This window comes from Lepeophtheirus salmonis, chromosome 12, assembly GCF_016086655.4.
Source record: "Lepeophtheirus salmonis chromosome 12, UVic_Lsal_1.4, whole genome shotgun sequence".
NCBI lineage: Eukaryota > Metazoa > Arthropoda > Copepoda > Siphonostomatoida > Caligidae > Lepeophtheirus > Lepeophtheirus salmonis.
The window spans coordinates 8,972,925-8,990,973 of record NC_052142.2 but is presented as its reverse complement, the minus strand read 5'-3'; the positions used below and the strand labels follow the sequence as shown (position 1 = coordinate 8,990,973).

The 18,049-nt window shown below is 30.2% G+C and overlaps 4 long non-coding RNA genes across 4 annotated transcripts in view; 1 reads left to right on the top strand and 3 right to left on the bottom strand.

Annotated features, from left to right (window-relative positions):
- The window catches only part of LOC139906670 (uncharacterized), a 30,761-nt gene extending 29,517 nt beyond the window's left edge, over nucleotides 1-1,244 (top strand). The window contains exon 3 of the long non-coding RNA XR_011782374.1: nucleotides 125-1,244. This is a non-coding gene — a long non-coding RNA (uncharacterized lncRNA). The remainder of the gene's footprint in view (nucleotides 1-124) is intronic.
- A 2,659-nt stretch (nucleotides 1,245-3,903) lies between these two features.
- Nucleotides 3,904-5,179, bottom strand: LOC139906669 (uncharacterized). Its single transcript, XR_011782373.1, has 3 exons — nucleotides 4,475-5,179; nucleotides 4,282-4,421; nucleotides 3,904-4,219 (listed from the first exon to the last, which is right to left on the bottom strand). It is a non-coding gene; the product is annotated as an uncharacterized lncRNA (long non-coding RNA).
- Nucleotides 5,180-6,028: 849 nt separating this feature from the next.
- Nucleotides 6,029-7,010, bottom strand: LOC139906681 (uncharacterized). The gene is made up of 2 exons (XR_011782418.1): nucleotides 6,874-7,010; nucleotides 6,029-6,800 (listed from the first exon to the last, which is right to left on the bottom strand). It is a non-coding gene; the product is annotated as an uncharacterized lncRNA (long non-coding RNA).
- A 295-nt stretch (nucleotides 7,011-7,305) lies between these two features.
- On the bottom strand, nucleotides 7,306-10,346 carry LOC121127076 (uncharacterized). The gene is made up of 9 exons (XR_011782417.1): nucleotides 9,411-10,346; nucleotides 9,211-9,315; nucleotides 9,078-9,160; nucleotides 8,834-8,933; nucleotides 8,541-8,772; nucleotides 8,274-8,485; nucleotides 7,868-8,186; nucleotides 7,509-7,803; nucleotides 7,306-7,447 (listed from the first exon to the last, which is right to left on the bottom strand). It is a non-coding gene; the product is annotated as an uncharacterized lncRNA (long non-coding RNA).
- Between the last annotated feature and the right edge of the window lie 7,703 nt (nucleotides 10,347-18,049).

The following is an 18,049-nucleotide window of genomic DNA, read 5'->3' as shown; positions in this document are numbered from 1 at the left end:
GCATTTTTTCTTATATAACTTTATTCATATATTTCAAGAGGAATATTTATCCATCTTTAAAATATTAATGACTATTCTTATAGACTAATGTTAATTTGACTGTAAACAATTGAATTTATTTCAGCAATCGCCTACTACACAGGAATGAGTAACTACAGTCACTTCAAATGTTTGTATTTTTCTCTTGGACCGGCTGTTGATCATCTAAACTATAAAAATAAAACAAGGATGATATTGAGATTGGCATTATGTTTAAAATACACCGTACATCTGTCTTTAGAACATGGTTAAACTTTATGTACTATCAATTTAAAGAAATGGATCTGTTCTTGACCAATGATATTATAGACATGTACATGCCCGAACACTTTAAGTCGAAATTCCCAAATACAAGAATTGCTTTTGATGCCACTGAGGTCAAAATCAACAAGCCAAGTAACTTAGCAGATCAAAGAGCGACCTGGAGTTACTACAAGAACAGTAATATGGTAAAAGTTATGGTAGGAATTAGTCCTAGAGGTGTGGTCACCTACATATCACCTGTGTATGGTGGATCCTGTAGTGATCGCCAAATAATCGAAATATCAGACCTATTAAAGAAAAAACGACTGACTTCAGGAGATGCAATCATGACAGATAGACGGATTCTGGTGCAGGACTTATTTGCCAATCAAAATGTCAAAGTGAATACTCCAACCCCTATGAGAAGGATTTATCAATTTCAGGGGGCAACTGCCATTAATGAGAGAAAAATTTATTCGAAAAGAATACATGTTGAGAGGATCATTGGACTGGCCAAGACCTATAAAATCCTTCAAGGGGAACACGACCGCCATAAAACTCACTTGGTAGGACGGATTATTTATGTATGTTTCATTTTTTGTAACTTTACAAAAAACATTGTATCTCAAAGTGCATGAAATTTATTTTTAAGCTGAAAGTTCACCGTGGGAAAGTTAATTATGTAACTTTAAAAATGTTTACAACTTAATCTAGCGGTATTTTTGAACAAAATAATTGTTATTAGTTAAATAATGGAACCAATATTAAATTAGGGAATATATAATTTAAAAAAATATTCATAAAGTAATGTCTCAATTTTTTTTTACAAATTAAGGTCTCTTCGTAGTATAATTTATCATAAAAAACTTTCCTCATAGTAAAGTTAGTATTGTAAAGTGTCTGTAAGTAAAATTTCCTGTAATCAAGTTTATCAAACTTGCTGAAATAAAATAAGTTAGTAAAATAATAATTTCAATAAGACGCAGTGTGATATAAAATATTTATTCTTAGGGACTATAAACATATGACAGCAGAAAATAATATGTAAGAATGTGTAAACATAACAAAAAGGACCAGGTGTATCCTTTTTGATTACCTCTTCCGATGAAGTTGTGAAAGAATACTCAACCTTTGAGATGAAATTACCCTACTTAGAAAGTTATGCAACTATTACCACCTACACGAAAGAAATCAAAATATTTAGTCATAGCTGATTTGATATGTATTTTACATAATAATCATTATAAAATTTGATGAGAGGAGACAGTATGTCCTCATTAAAGAATTTATTACTTAATATAATTTCTTCAATATAAGTATATTCAAATGTGAAGACTAAAAAAAAACATTTTGATTTCGTTGCTGCTCGTAGCTGACCCTGAATTTGGTAGTAATAACCGTTATTTATTTTTAACTTAATATCAGATATATGGATATCATCATGTATGTATTAAATATTAACATAAAAAAAAAGTCGAAGTGATAATTATTAGTCCTGAGTATCTAATTCAAAAATACTATAAAATTTACAGCAAAATATTAAAACATAGTTATTTATTTCCATTGCATAAGAGATCAAAGGGATCCAATAAACATACTAGTATTTAGATTTCTATCAATTGTATGAAGATAAATTCTTAATAGATGTTGAATAAAAATTATCTTGAATTTCATGAGAAGAAATGTTGGTCCCTTTTCTCAGCTTCATGAGAATGAGTAATTCATGAATGGACTATATTCGTATTATTTTGAAAGATCCTGATCCAAAAGGATGATAGCTCTTCGTTATCTTGGTCAGTCAGTCCTCCCTCACTAAAGAAATAGATTCCGAAGATTGAACTTATTTGCCAGTAGCATCAAAATGAGAAGAGGCAGTCCATACTAGTCTAAAAACAATTTCCGAAGAGAAAAGGCCATTTTCTTGTTGCCTAACCTTGTAATAGTAACACTGACTAATAGATGGATTAGTTTTAATAGATTTAAATCCAAATAGTAATTCAAGGACTACTAGCGAGAAGGACTTCATATTTTTCTTATTTCTTGAAAAGAATAGATTCTTGAAATTAAGTTCTTGGGTTGTAGAACTCATTTTTGGAAAAACCACTTTGAGTCAAGAATACTTTTTATTTGATTTTCATTTAATAAAATCACTTTCATAAAGTCTTAAGTAATAATAATCATAAAGAGTAATGAAATACTTTTGTCAACAGGTGCCTCAAATTCGTCTAAAGTCTTTCTCTAGCTAGTAGCTAGTGTTCTTTGGCCGGATATCATAATTATTATACAAGGAGGTTTATTATTTTTCCACAATGTGGAGTTACTCACTGGTGATGTGTTCACATACGAATTTAAGTAAACAACGTTCTTGTCTCATTAAAATGTACATTGCAAGGACTATATTAAGAAGGGAAAAAATTGGTTAAGAAGTTGTGTGAAAATCAATATGTAATACTAAAACGTCACCTACCGTTATTTATTGAAAGTAGTTAAAAAATGTACACAATCGTTACGTATAACAGAGTTGGTTATAATCTTTTTTATATTTTTAATAGCTATCATCGATGTTGACCTTGTTTAGACCTGACATTCGACCCAGTGATACTTCATGTCATTCCTAGAAGTTGTTAAAATTAAACTTTGATGTATTTTCCCTACAGAGTGTTAATTTTCCGTTCGAAAATTATTTTAAATACGCGACAACGTATACCAGAAGGGGGGGGTTGGTTGCCATAGTAAAATTTAATAGACTGCAGGGGAACTATAATTAGACTCTCATGGCCAATTTGGCAACAATAACTATATTTATTGTTTAGTCTCTATCAATTCATGTTTATTTATTGATTGAAATGCAAGATTTGGTCTTTTTTCCCCCTATGATTGTGTTTTCTCTAAGGACATTTGGCCTCTTAATTTTAATGATACGTTTCTCATTAGTATAGTTGATAATATTGCAGAGAAAAATGCGTGCAAGGAGGAAGGGGGAAAAAAGACATATGGTATCATTGTTTAAAATACTGATGTGATTATCATCTGCCTGCTTTATTATGATTTTTGAGGGTATAACGAATGTATTTATTAGCAAAATGTTTAATGAAGATATACTACGTATAATTGACTTCGACGTTTTTTTATCCGTTATAGTAGATTTGAAAACGTCATACTCCATGAAATTGTAATTCATTATGAACCTTATTCTCAGAATAATAGCTAATGAAACGACAAAGTAGAGTATTTGAAATATATTTGAAGCTCAAAGTTTAAAAAGAAGGCTTTAATTAAATATAATCTACATACTAAAAAATAAACCATTAAACATTTAAGTTAAATATATAAAATTAAACAATTAAAATCATATAACTATTAATAATAATAAATTATAAATACAGAATATTGAAATAATAGATTGATTCAGATAATTTTTTCTTGTTTTAACATCGGAATTCAGTTAAATATGTCATAACTTTAGGTTGCAATACACAAGCGAGACGTGGAGTTTAATCAAAAAGATAATCACCCCTCTTCTTCATGTGGAAGTTGCTATATACAATTGTGCACAGGATAGATATATCTCTACCGATGAGATCTAACTAATTATTAATAATAAAGTAAATGTCAAAATCATAAAATTAGACAATAAATATATTAATAAAAAAATGTTAGAAATAAATTAATCGTAAAGATTTAGAGCAAAAGCTAATTATGCAGTAATGTCCGACGATATTACTCCCTATTAAGAGCATCAAAAAAGATTTTTCCCCGTTATTTAGGTATGCTTATATAACAACATACTATTATCATGAAAGATATACACAATTGTTAATTATAATGCAACACCCAATGTAACTACCCTCGTTGTTGTCACCATTTAAACAGTTGTTTTTGCCTTTTATGAGTTTTCTGAACACCACTTCTTGGAGCCCATCAACCATAGCTAAGCCTTAAGTGATAAAAAAGTAATATTTATTGACCATGTAATATTGGAAAACCTAATTATCATACCCAAGTCTTAAAGAGAAGAAACTAGTATCAGACAAACTAGTTGCAAACCATCCAAAGCTACTACCCCCGTTGTTGTGACCATTTAAACAGTTGTTTTTGCCCTTTACTGAGTTGTGTATCATAATTCTTGATATGTTTAGCTAAAATAGAATCATATTTTATGGTTAGATTTAAAAAAAAATTGAATACTTACTGTGAGATAGTACAAAATTCAGAGTTCCATTTCGATATTCGTAAATACTTTTTACTGATAACTTGATCGTCATTTGGTGTCGATGACTCAAAACATTTTTATATGTATTTCTATAAATGACATCAGTAACAACATCCTCCATTAATTTAATGATGGTTTCTCGGGAAGGGATATGTTTACCCTTGTATTTCTCCATAAATTTGTTGAACGTAGATGATTAGCAATGGATAAGGTTATATTACATGCAATAAGCATCGTTGTAAGATCAGAGTTAAAGTCTGACTTGATGTATTCATCGTTAAATTGATTTTATAGATGAATATCGATACTCTTATTATGAGATGAGGATAATGAGTGGCGTGTAATTCTAGACAGGGGACTAAAGGCACATTTATATCGACAAATCCGACAAACCATCTGTTTCTCATCCGGTAAGTATTTTCCAAATTCCTAGGCCTCCATTTTCAGAAATCCAGACAGAAGGCGACGTTAATTTTTGCATTTTATTCAGTTCTCTATCGACTATCCCCATCTAATATTATTATATTAATATTGAATAATAAAGGCGGGAATGATAACGTTCATGATTGATAGAAGAAGATGTATATTATTTAATCAATGATGCCATAAGTATTTCTTCTCTTCTCCTCGCACGCTTTTCTATTCTTACCAAAATTATCACCCTTACACATTAGCTTCAAATTAGTTGCTAACCTAACGGGATAGTGAACTTTTTGGTTTTTATTTCATTATAATCTTCTTATAAAGATATGGACATAAATACACTTTCTGACGTAATATTTATTGAGTTCATTTTGCGACAAGGACTCAATAAAGTCCATTAAAAAAGGAAACACCGCAGTCATTCATTCTTGGAATAATTTATTTATATTAGATGAATTAATATTAATTTATCTTTCATTTACTTTTATTTATTGTATAACATTCATCAACTCAAGATCCTAGATTGAAAAAATACTCGATATAAAGATTTTATACTTAGTCATTCATCAATAAGTAGGCCAAAATTACGTCATTTCAGGATATCTTTTTATAAATAAAAGATTAGTTGTAGCTTTATATTATTCTTAATTATACTTTGTGATAATTGTGACAACCTACCCCATCTCAGCTTCTCTCATCATGATTTACAAATATCAAATCGATTTAATAACCTTTGTTTTTTCTACAGAATGAATGATTAGAATCTAAGCTGTAAATTTAGTTCGATAATAACACAGTAATGTTATAAATCTTTTATTTACAAGATTACTCAAGCAGAGAAAAAATATATAAAGTAGAGATATATAATATCTGAATAACAGATCACAGAGTCAGAATTTGAGTACACAATTGTGGATATAGTAGGTAGAAAGAAAACTATTTCTTCAATAAATTGTTTATGAAAATTAAACAAGTCTTCCTAAAATCATAGTACCTTAAGTTCTTATTTAAAAATTGGTGTTTTAGAATAGCAATTTAAATTTTAATAAATTGTTAAATACAAAATATAATCATAAAGGAATACCACATAGAACCTATAGAGCAGATAAATCGGGGTTTAAGAGTAAGTTTATTACCTTAATAAACGTAATTAAATAGTAGAAGTAATTATAAAAAAAACACATTTGTATTAAAGATTTAGACTTGTGTAATAACAATGAAAGTTAGAGAAGTTCAATTGAAATAATAAGTGTTTATAATGTAACAGTTAAGCATTAAATATATAGACAATTAATAAATCAAAATATGTACACATCTTTCATTAGTAGTTCAAGAATAAAATAGGTAAAATGAGTTGAATTTAACTTCATAATGAAAATTATACTTCGAAAAAAAATCATTGAAATGATAGAAACACTAAATCTAAATTGAACATAACCAAAATTTAAGAAAACATATATATATATATCTTTGACAAGTCTGGAGATAATCAACATCTATGATATCATTAAATATGTAATTCAATCTACGAACATATAGATGTGTCATGCATAATCCCTTTCGTCAGTCATGATTGAGCTAATCTAATACGACGAGAGTTGCTATAAGTTGATGAATGTTTATTAGTTTGCCAGGTTCGGATATGATAGACGTCTATGACATCACTAAAAATGAAGAGTATGCAATTCCATCGAGAACCATATATATGGATCATACTTAATCACTTCGTCCATCATAATTGAGTTAATCTAATGAGACGAGAATTGGCATCATTTAAAGTGTTGATGTAAATTAGGTAAACCCGGAGATGATAGACATACAAGGTAATTACGTAGAGTGTGAGATTCCTACTCTCACCCAGTAGATAGAAGAAACTGAATTCCTTCGTCCATTTATAAAATTAAGTAGTTTTTAATTATTATCTTAAAGATATATTGAAACGTTTATATACTCACAGATTTGTAAGTCACATGGTGAAATGTAACACGTAAAATCTTCCACGTTTAGAGACACTTGATGTCGTTCACGTATCTTCCATTCAATCCCAGATTATGTAGAGACGTGCATGGGCCCTTCGCCGAAAAAAATAATTAACATATTTGATTATGATTCCCATTTATGTTAGAGCAATTTAAAAAAATAAAATGTTTAACTATCTACCAGGAATTGGAATGATTAAGTGTTGATTAATTAATAATTGAATTATTTCATTATGAAGATGTTTCAAGAGTTGGCTCGAACCGCTATTAAAACCGTTGTAACAATAATCATGACAACTCTCAATAAAAAAATTAAAAAGATAAAAAATGTTTTAAGAAGAGAAGGAGTTTATCAATCAATGATTCCGTCCCAATAAATAAATCAATCGTTTGGATCAAATGTGTTGTCTGGAATCTATAATTATCAAGATGTGTTCGTCATTGTTTACTAGATAATTACTTAGTATTGCAGTATGAATCATCATCAAATATATTTATTATTTTTTTCGGCAATGTGTCCGTTCGGAAAAATGACATTCGGCGAAGTGTCCTAGAACCGTGTAGAGCATATAATTGAAATATATCAGAGTTGTAAGATTTTTTTTTCTTACTCGTCATTTTTCTTTAATTCAAAGTTTAAATTTGTAGAATATGAGATTTCTTTCCCGACCATATAAATTGAAAAACCTTAATTACATCGTCCATGATGATTGAATTATTTCATAACAACGGAATCAGTAATTAATACAAGAATTATAATTATTCAGATAATGTTGATTTAATTAAAAAAGGTATGGAGATGATTGACGCCCATGATATCTATATCTTTTCACAGCCATAGACATAAGTGAAGCTTAATCACTGCGTACATTAAGATTGTTCTCCATTACAACAAAATAAAATTTCCTGAAACGAAGAAATAGTTGAAAGTTGTTATCTTAATGGTATGGAAACACCTATAGATACTCACAAATTTGGAATGGATGCATAATGAAATATTAATAACAATGAAAAGCTTCTTTCTTTAGAGACGCCTGATGTCATTATGAAATCTTCTGCTAAGGTGTTATATATTATGAGATATTTATATAACCATTATTAATATTTCACATAGAACCCGGAAAAATGTGATGAACATATATAGGATAAAATATCTCCCTTTAGAGGATGTTAATGTTGTTTTAACAGGTCTAGTGATGATTTACGTCCATGATGTCTCTAAATATGTAAGATATGATATTCATTCGATAGCAATACAGATATATGAAGCAAAATGCTTTCGTCCATGACTTCATTATAACCAAATAAACGTTTATGAAATGAATAAATCATGTGAAGATATTATCTTGAAATTGAGAAACGTTATAGATACTTACGGATTTAGAATATCCACATTGTGAAATGTAAGGAGGAAAATATTGCCATGATTGTAATGAGCTTATAATTTGAAGATGATATTAAATTTGGAATATTTGTTTCCATTTTTCTTTCGTTACTTATCGGAAGATGATCGACATCCATGATGATTGTACCTTGTAACAGCAAAATCAACTGTAACGACAAGAATACTTATATAGTATATACATATCTGGAAATGACATCAATTATTATGCAACATATGTAAAATATACAATTTCTCCTACGGTCATAAAGATAAGTCATGCTTAATCCCTTCGTCCGGCATGATTGAGTTAATTCAATACGACGATAATTGTTGTCATTCAGAGTGTGCTTAGGTAACTTTGAGATGATTGACATCCAAAATACCACTAAATATTTAGATTATAATATTCTAACTCTTACTATGTAGGGAGGTGAAGCTAAATATCTTTATCCATGATAATTATACTTCATTACTTCGAAAGAGAAACATCTCTGGAATGAAACAGCTTATAACTATTATTTCAAATGTATCAAAAGGTTGATAGATACTCACAGATTTGTAAGGCCACATGGTGAACTGTAATGAGTAGAATCATCTATTTCTAGAGACACCTGATGTCATTCACATATCTTCTATACAATCCAAGATTGTGCTGAGCATATAATGTTAATATTGAATATATTTATATCTCATTTTTCTTAAATTGTAAAATTGCAGTCACAGAAAATAATATAAATCAAATTTAATATGAAATAAAAATAATAAATATCAGGAATTGACGGATTGAGTATTGTACCGTAGAAATTTTTCTTTATTCAGATAATGTTGATGTTGTTTTGACAGGTCTGGAGATAATTGAATGGGAGATTCTAATTCCAACTACGTAAATATGTGAAGTTTCATCGCTTGGTCTAAATTGTTTTACATACTTAATGAGATTCGATTTTCAACTTTAAGAAGAAAAAATCTTATTCCGAAGAATTCCAATTGTATTAACACAAGTCAAAAAGATGATCCACGTCTTTTTGTTTTCACTAAATTAGTTGAATATAAGATTAAAATTCTCACCATGTAGATAAGTTAAATTCGTCCGTGCTAATTGAACTAATTCATAACGATAGGAACTTACTTCATTCAGAGAATGCTTATATTGTTTAAGAAAAGAATAGAGATTATTAACGCCGTCACTAAATAAGTAGTGTAGAGCTTCATACTCCGACTAAAAAAATAGGTGATCCATAATTCCTTAGTCTAAAATGATTCAACGACTTTATGACGAGTTTTAAATTTAACAATGCAGATTTCCTTCATTCACTGTTTAGACACGTTTGAAGATGATCGCTGTCTATGATATCAATACATATGTAGAGTATAAGCTTCATACTCAGACCATCAATATCATTTGAGATAAATTCCTTCATCTATGATGATTGAACAACTACAGTTGTACGATATCCCCTATAACGACGATCATTATCTTCATTTAGGGAATGCTAATGTTCTTAACACAGTTATGTAATCGATCAATGTTCATGATATCCCTCAAGTACAACGTAATAAACCTTTCTGAAATGGATAGTTACTAATTTGGATCTGTAAAGCTATGCGAACGTAGATATATGCTCATAGATTTGAAGTGGTCGCAACGTGAATTCTCTTCGTTTTAGAGACGCATGTTGTCGTTGACAAAAATTATGGAATGATAAAATAGATTATGTGTCTTCAACTTTCAGTTATTATTTGAATAACCATATGAAGGAGATATTATTATAACCATTCAAAAATATTGCAATTTGAATATGATATGACAATTTTTTCTTCTTTCGCTTATATTCAAAAATTGAATAAAAATATGATGAAATAGAATGCCCATTCAAGGATTTATGAGCAGTTTAGTCTAAAAATGGTTTTCTTTTGAATAGTTAAAATCAGCTCTGTCACTTCAGAAGTTATAATAGTTTCTCGAAGACTGTGACTCGACTACATAACCAGAAATAATGAATAGAATGAAAGTTTTACTAGAATCCAAGTCTTCCCACAACTCTTCCTCTTCTATGCTATATATAATTGTATTAAAAGTGACAATATCTTATGATTGTTGTTTTCCTATGCAACGGGTAGATTAACTTGGAGCTTATTTCGAAGTTCTTATGACATTGAATGGATAAAAAGAATTTTTTTAAACACTAATAGGGAATTCCATTTAAATGAATTCTTCGGATAATTCACAAAGGCAATGAAACTGAAGAAAGTGAGATTCATTGAAATTTTTTCGGAAATCATTTGAATTAAATTATTTTAACTATGTCTTTTTTGGCTTTGCTTGAATGATGGGTTCATTTCCCTTGATCTCCTAGTAGACTTCCTTGCTTTGGAAGTTGATCATTCAGATTTCTGTGTCTGAGGTGAGAGAGATTTGGGAAGATATGGAATTAAGCGGAGAAAAATCACATTTTTAAAGTTTTTATCATGTTTTTGTATTTCCGAAACGTTTGTGGAAGACCTCACAGAAGAATTCCTTGTCCTGAAAGTGGAAAGAGAATGCTGCAGCTTTGTTGTAATCAGGGTGTATTGATCATTGAGTGAGAGCTAGGAGTGAGAAGGTTGAAAGTTCTGGAATTTATTCTTCGTATTATCTCTGCCAAGATCATTTATCATCAAAGATTAAAAACACAATACCGTTTTACTCAACCAAGACAACGAGTTCGACACTTGGTGGATCCTGAATATATATATTCTTAATAATTATATGGAAATTTAGATGCAGCAAAATTTAGTTGATTGTTCTGGTTTTCTGGCTTTAATCCTATATCAGTGTTTTCTTTCACTTGTTTTATATTGTCTATAATACGTTCTTTTATTGATTTTTATAATCTCATATTTTTAGTATTTGATGTACCAGCTTTTCAATTCGATTGAAAATAAATTCTGATTATGAAAAAAAGATAATATTTCTTCCTTCTTGCAACTGAGTACAAATGGAAATTGGAAGTTTTTCTAGGGGGCACCAATTAACTTTTGATGGGGGCTTGCTACGGCCCGGGCAAAAGTTGGTCGTGGGTTCCTTTAATAGCATCATTCGTTATTGGTAGCAGTTTCCTTGCTATGTATTATCCCCTTTTATTTACTTTTATTATTAATGACGTAGGGATTAGCTTTTAACAATAGTCAATTCATGTACCTTTTATCAAGAAGAGCTAAACTTATATATATATTATTATCAATCTATGTACATCCTTTAAATAATTAATCCCTTATAAATATAATTCAGTTTATAGTTGTACCCCTAATCTAATCGTCTCCTTTATTAGCTTTGCCTCTAGCCTTTACTTTCGTATTTAGGTAGCGTTCGTACAACACTACATTTTAGATAGGATAATATATTGTAAAAAATTAGTTTTAGTAGTCTCTATTAGATTATATTAGATTTATTCTCCACCTAAAATTTCTTCCTTGCAAACTTTTCAACCATATTTGCTACGGCTAGGATTGAGTTGTAATATTTTCTGCCTAAAGTTGCTATAAAATTTTGTTAATACTAGAAAAAAAATTCAAAAAATTTAACTATTAAAAGGACAAATTAATATTTATGTAAGATTTTCCGCAATCAAAATTTTTCTTCGATGATTAATTGTATTTTGAGCTTATGTACATCTAAAGCAGTGGTGCTTGCCAACCTTTGAAATATAGCGACCCATTTTTAAACAAGCAATCAGGAAACGATTCTTAAAATATCTTATATATACATTCACTTTTTCCAGGGAGGACAAAAGTACTCCTTAGAATAGTAGTAGAACTGACGGCTGGAGTGCAGACCAACATCATGACGACTTGTTACTAAATAGCTAGTGCTTAACAGAACCCTATAATCCCTATACTTACAGGGCTTTGGTACTTAATAGTCATTTATTACACATATATATATATAGAAATGGATAATTTTTAGATAGTAACAAGGCAGGTAAAAAGAACTAATACAGTTATTAATATTATTTCTATTAACATAATTATTAGTAATAATCAAGAACTCTTTGTTGAATTCGTGATGACAGGAGCTGAAAGTTGATCAGGATAAAAAAATGAAATAGATAATATTGGATCTAATAAATAGAGGTTCGAAGGACTAGGATCCTGCTGTATAAAAAGGGGACGAAATCCTGAGATGTACATCCTTTTCATATGCCGTTGAAGAGGAAGATCATGATAAAATAGGTGTCAGGAGAACTTGCATACGGAAAATTTGTATAGGGAAAGTTTGTACTGGGATAACTTGTACTGGGAAAATTCGTATAAGATAAAGCTCGCCGGGGTGGGGGGGAAGACTTGCCTTCTTTTATTTAATGTTAATAATGATATCACTTATGTGATGACTAATGTGTTCGAACCAGAGACATAATCAGTAGTATTAATAAATATATGATTGAAGAAAACTAAACAAACATGACAGCAATTCGAATGGAAGAAGTGTTAATCACTTAATAATACGTTATCAATTATCATTAGACATGAAGGATCATTCATATTGGAAGACTCATGGTGGGACGAACAAGCATAACATCAAATTAGGCAAGAGTCGTAATTTCCTCTTCATTATGAGCTAGGATGTACCAGTAGAAGAGGTGGTTGGATGTGGCGAGGCAAATTACTGAGAGGATTGGAGGAAGCACTCAAAGGTTGGATCGTAGGAGAGCACGAGGAAATGAGAGATGTAAGGGAGAAAAAATGTACAGCTCAGTACATTTGGAGCAACATAGAATTAAAATAGATAGATGAGAACGATGTTCTTCGTCTCTTCACTAATCTTATTTCTTATTTGTAGAGTAAGAAGCAGGCTGTACTACTAGTCACTCAAGGGACTTCAATCACCAGAGTTATATGTCTAGAACTGGGAATTCATCCCTCTAATGGATCTCAAGCCAAGTTATGAGAACCTTAACAAGTGACTTATAGACTCTTTCATCGAACTTTTGAGTGTATTCTATAATATGATACAATGAAATTTCAGAATATTTAACTTCATTTGTAATAGTAGACTTCAGCGATATTTATCAAACAATATTAATAATACAACTTTATATATTCATTCATTCCAATTCAGAATGATAATCCTAATATTAATGTCTATGCCTTTGTCAATGTTTAATTCCATTAGTTAATTTATTTGTTTTAATAAATGTAAATATATATTTAAACACTACTGAAACGGCTATAGAAAAAATTATTCGACACTTTATGAAATTATCTAATATGGTTAATTATGGTACGTATGGACGGAGAATGTTCCAGTCCCTACAACATATATTTATCTTAATGTTATAATATTTCAAATTATACTAATTCTATGCCTACGAAAGCAATATCTTATAATTAGATATAGAGAATCATCGTATACTTCTACATATAAGGTAGAGGTCTAACTTCTAATAGTACTCAAGGTAACTCTTAAGTGACCTTGGTAGTATTATTGACAGTATTAAGGAATGGTCCAAGGGCTGATAAGACCGGTCCTAAGACTGGACTGGGCCGAATAAATGAAGACTGATACAACACTAGTCATTATACTATAAGTCGAATCTCAAGTGGGAAAGGGGGGGGGGCTTAGCCCCAAAAGTTATCAACACTGTAATATAAATATGTTTATTTTATATATATGTTGTGTACAAGCTGGGACTATATGCAGAGGGACTTACAACTTCTTTTTGACTCACAAAACGTATAGATCCTAGTAGGCACGACTTTGAATTCCATTACAAAGTAGTCAGCAGAAGGAGGGAGGTGTGAGAAGTGAAGAATTGGAACTGTGGGGAAAACATTTCATTCATGGTCATTTGGATGGATCGTTTCTACGCAGCAATAAGATATATTGATCCACATCCCGTTGATAGGAATATCCAATTCACACGCCTTCTGGTCTCGACTCTTAAGGGGAGATCTCTTGACTAAACAAGTGTTTCACTAGTTGGATCTCATCTACTTTAATGGAAGGATCGTTAATTGTGCAAGTGGCTCTGAATGTCAAGGTTAATGATAGTGACTTCGGATCTCGTTAATCATTGTCTTTAATCATAAATTACTCAAGATCTTCTACGGAATCATGGTATACTTCTACATATAAAACTATAGAGTTCCATAAAACCAGAGCCCTATAAGTACAGTTACGTCACCGGGCTATCCGCTTTGACGATGGCTGACTTCCTCATATGTTTGAGTAACGGCCCAAAATATTAAAATTTATTATTATATTTTAGGTAAAGAACTCTACAAAGGCGATATATTTTGTTAAAATACCCCAAGTATGCCTTCTTGTAGTGCCGTGGATTGCAGGAATCGCTCCAGAGCTGAGGGGAGGACATTTTTTTTCATTTCCAAGGGACAAATTCCTTGGAAGGCAATGGGTCCAAAAAAATGAAATGAAATCTTTGAAAACCATAATATAATTCTGGATTATGCTATAAACATTTTGAAGAAATAAGGAATTCCAACTCTCAAGCCATTCCAACATTGTTTCAACATCTAAAACCTAAAGGCTCACCAAAAACACTAACAACCCCATTTTCATTCGGTAGAACAATGCTGATGCTAAGAAAATGTAATAATTAAAGAAATCTTAAGTAACTTTTTTATTTCGAATTTCAAGTAAAAAAAATCTCCACAATTTCAGGATCATACATACTTTACTCTTTATTTGGAACCTCCTTCTTCCGAAAATAGAGCATTAGACTAAGTGGACATGAATCTAATTTCATCGACAATAGAAGATGAAACTTCTAAAAATAATATACATATTTATTTATTTTCCATTAATTAATTTATCCTTAGAAAATAATAATTGTATGTATTACGGATATTTCTCCTGATGTAAAAAATCTAAAGGCAATAAATACCAACATAGAAATCCAACTTGGAGTCTATGAAGCAGAAAAATGTTAAAATTAAGTTTAAGTCCTTAAAAATGCGCCTCTCTTCGGTATTTAATTCAAACAATACAAAAATTTTAAGTTGCAAGTCTTCACATTCCAAAATCTGCATTTGGTCCAATAAAACCATCGATAATTCACTTCAGTTAAGATTCGTTGAAGAACTTTATGTCGGCCAATTAATCTATTACGCCAAGAACTGTTTGGATCAATTTGCAAAAATAGAGGCTTTATTCAAATCTTATATAAATCAATTCAAAAAAAATGAAAAAAATTGTAAAATCAATAGCCGATGTAACAGTTCCATTAATGAAGTCGTCTATTACTGTCATAAAATTTTATTTTTTACTGTGTCTAAGTATGATAATATAAGAATGCAAACTGTGATTATCAAAGAAAATAGAATAGCTTCTTCTACTTTTGGAAGACGAAGAATGTGTATGCAAAATTAAGTAAGTTAAATAAATTATTATTAAAGTAGTTATACCATTTTTTCATAATAATTAAGCTCAATAAAATTATATTTTAAGTATTCATTTATTGTATTAAGTTCTCTTTGGGCCATTTGATATCTGTCACAAGGGGGCATTGAAATATCGTGACGTAACTCTTCTTATAGGGGTCTGTATAAAACGACAAAAATACTCAGTGAGAAACAAAGAGAGCTCTTATCCTCCACCCACAGCTCCTTCTTTGAAATTCTTGAAGGTCAACTCTACTTCGTCTCCTACTCTAAGAAAACTATTTTATTAATAAGAATCCTTCAGTATTCTTGATGTATTTAACGGAGAAATCACTCATCTCAATCCCATTTATATCAATTCCATTTATAAGTTGGACTTAGTATACGGTCTTTACGGATAATTATAGAACCGGAACACTTCAATCTCACGCTTGATTTCTGTATTACTACTGAGTCTCTTTTTTCATTAGAAAGCAAGGGAAAGAGGATTCTAGACTCGTAAAGATAATGTGTGTCGATATTTTGGTGTACAAAGCGTTCTCTATTCTGATATTACATATAAATAGTTCTTTGCAACTGGAAAGTTCCACAAAAAGAAATAATTCCCAAATAAATTACATAGTGAGGAACAAAGAGTTATAATTTCTCATCCACATACTCTTCGTTGAAACTCTTGAAGCGTGTTCCTTCCAAAGTCGACTTTTTTTCATCTCTTATTCTGAAAAAAATATTTAATTGTAAAGAATCCTTCCGTTTCCTTGATGTATGTATGGCAGAAATCCCTTGGAAAAAAGTAAAAGTAAATCTTAGACTCTTAATGAATATGCAGCCTTTTTTCTCTATACTTTGTCTGCAATGCTTATAATATTTTGCAGATATATGCATAAATAGATTTTGTTAATTATGAGTGCTAAGTGATTATTTGATAACAAATTATAAGTTACCTGTTAACTTCTATAGACTTGAAATTTCAAAACTTAGTTAGTCTTAATCATCTTCTAAATGACCAAAGACGAGATCAGCTAGAAATGAAGGAATGAGGTCTTAATTCTTCTTAAGATTCAATTAGCTTTATAATAAAGCATGGTACATTAGAAATAATTTTTGAAAGAGTTGATCTATCAGTATGGAAAACTTGATAATTCTCCCCAAAGTTGCCAAAAAAGTCAGTAGGAAATTTATTCAAATCTTCTTGGTCAGGGCAATTTTCACACCTGCCAAGCATACAGTCCTTGCTATCAATGGAGCAAACTAATTGTTTCAGCAAATTTTTGTATGTGAAGTTAGCATGCAGTACATCAACAAGAAGTTTGGTATTCTGATGGTATTTAAAAACACAAACAGAATAAGTTCCACTTGCTCCTTGGAGAATACACCATTTTGGTCGCAAATAACATAACTTTGAATATCTAACCTGAAGATTTGGGTAGATAGTCTTAAATGACTGATACAATTCTTTAAGGTTGCTCAAGACCAATTGTTTTTGCTTATGAACGTTCTTACAAATGCTGACATAGTCCTTTTTTCCTGGCATGAAACGTGAGACTCGTCATTTTCATAAATGAGGATACTTTGTCTTGTTTAACCGCTTCGTTTTATTGTGATACATTGTCTTTTCATTTCTGATGATGATGAGCATATCCAGTTACATCTGCATAATGGCATCATTTGCATTTAAATTGATAAAAAATTTTCTTCTGATTCTGATTGAAAATTGACTTTATATTTATAGCATGAAGGTTACAGGAAAACGAGTAAATTAAGGGTGAATTTAATAATAATTAAGGATTGCATAGTTAAAACTAAGTAAAACTTTCTACTACTATTATTTTCAAAATGTAACATGGAGTAACATTATATGTAAAATATAATTTCTAGGCATAATATATTAATTAAAATAGATAATTTAATATATGTATATCCTATAACAAGATCTTAAATACGTGCATGACAAGTTCATAATTTAGGTCTCAACTTTAATCTTGAATTATGTAATAACTACACATTTCTCCTTCATAATATTTTCCAGACAGCTACTTTTGGCTTTTAAAATAAAAATTTCATAAAAAAAAATGATTTTTTTTTTTTTTAATGTTTTGAGATAATGACCACAAAAGGGGTTGCGGTCAATAAATCCGATATCTTTAATTATCAATTACTTCTTTTCCTTTATAAGGGTAATAATGTAATTTTTCGAAATCTGCATCAAAAACTGATTAAACATACTTATTTTTATTTTTTATGACTATTCCTTGACACAATAATGTCACTTTTAGTTTTCGGCATACGGTGTAGTCATACCATAATATTGGAAACCGGGCCTTAACAAAAACATCAATATCTTTAGAACCGTTCTCGCATATGAACTAAAAACTTGGCTCAGTTTTC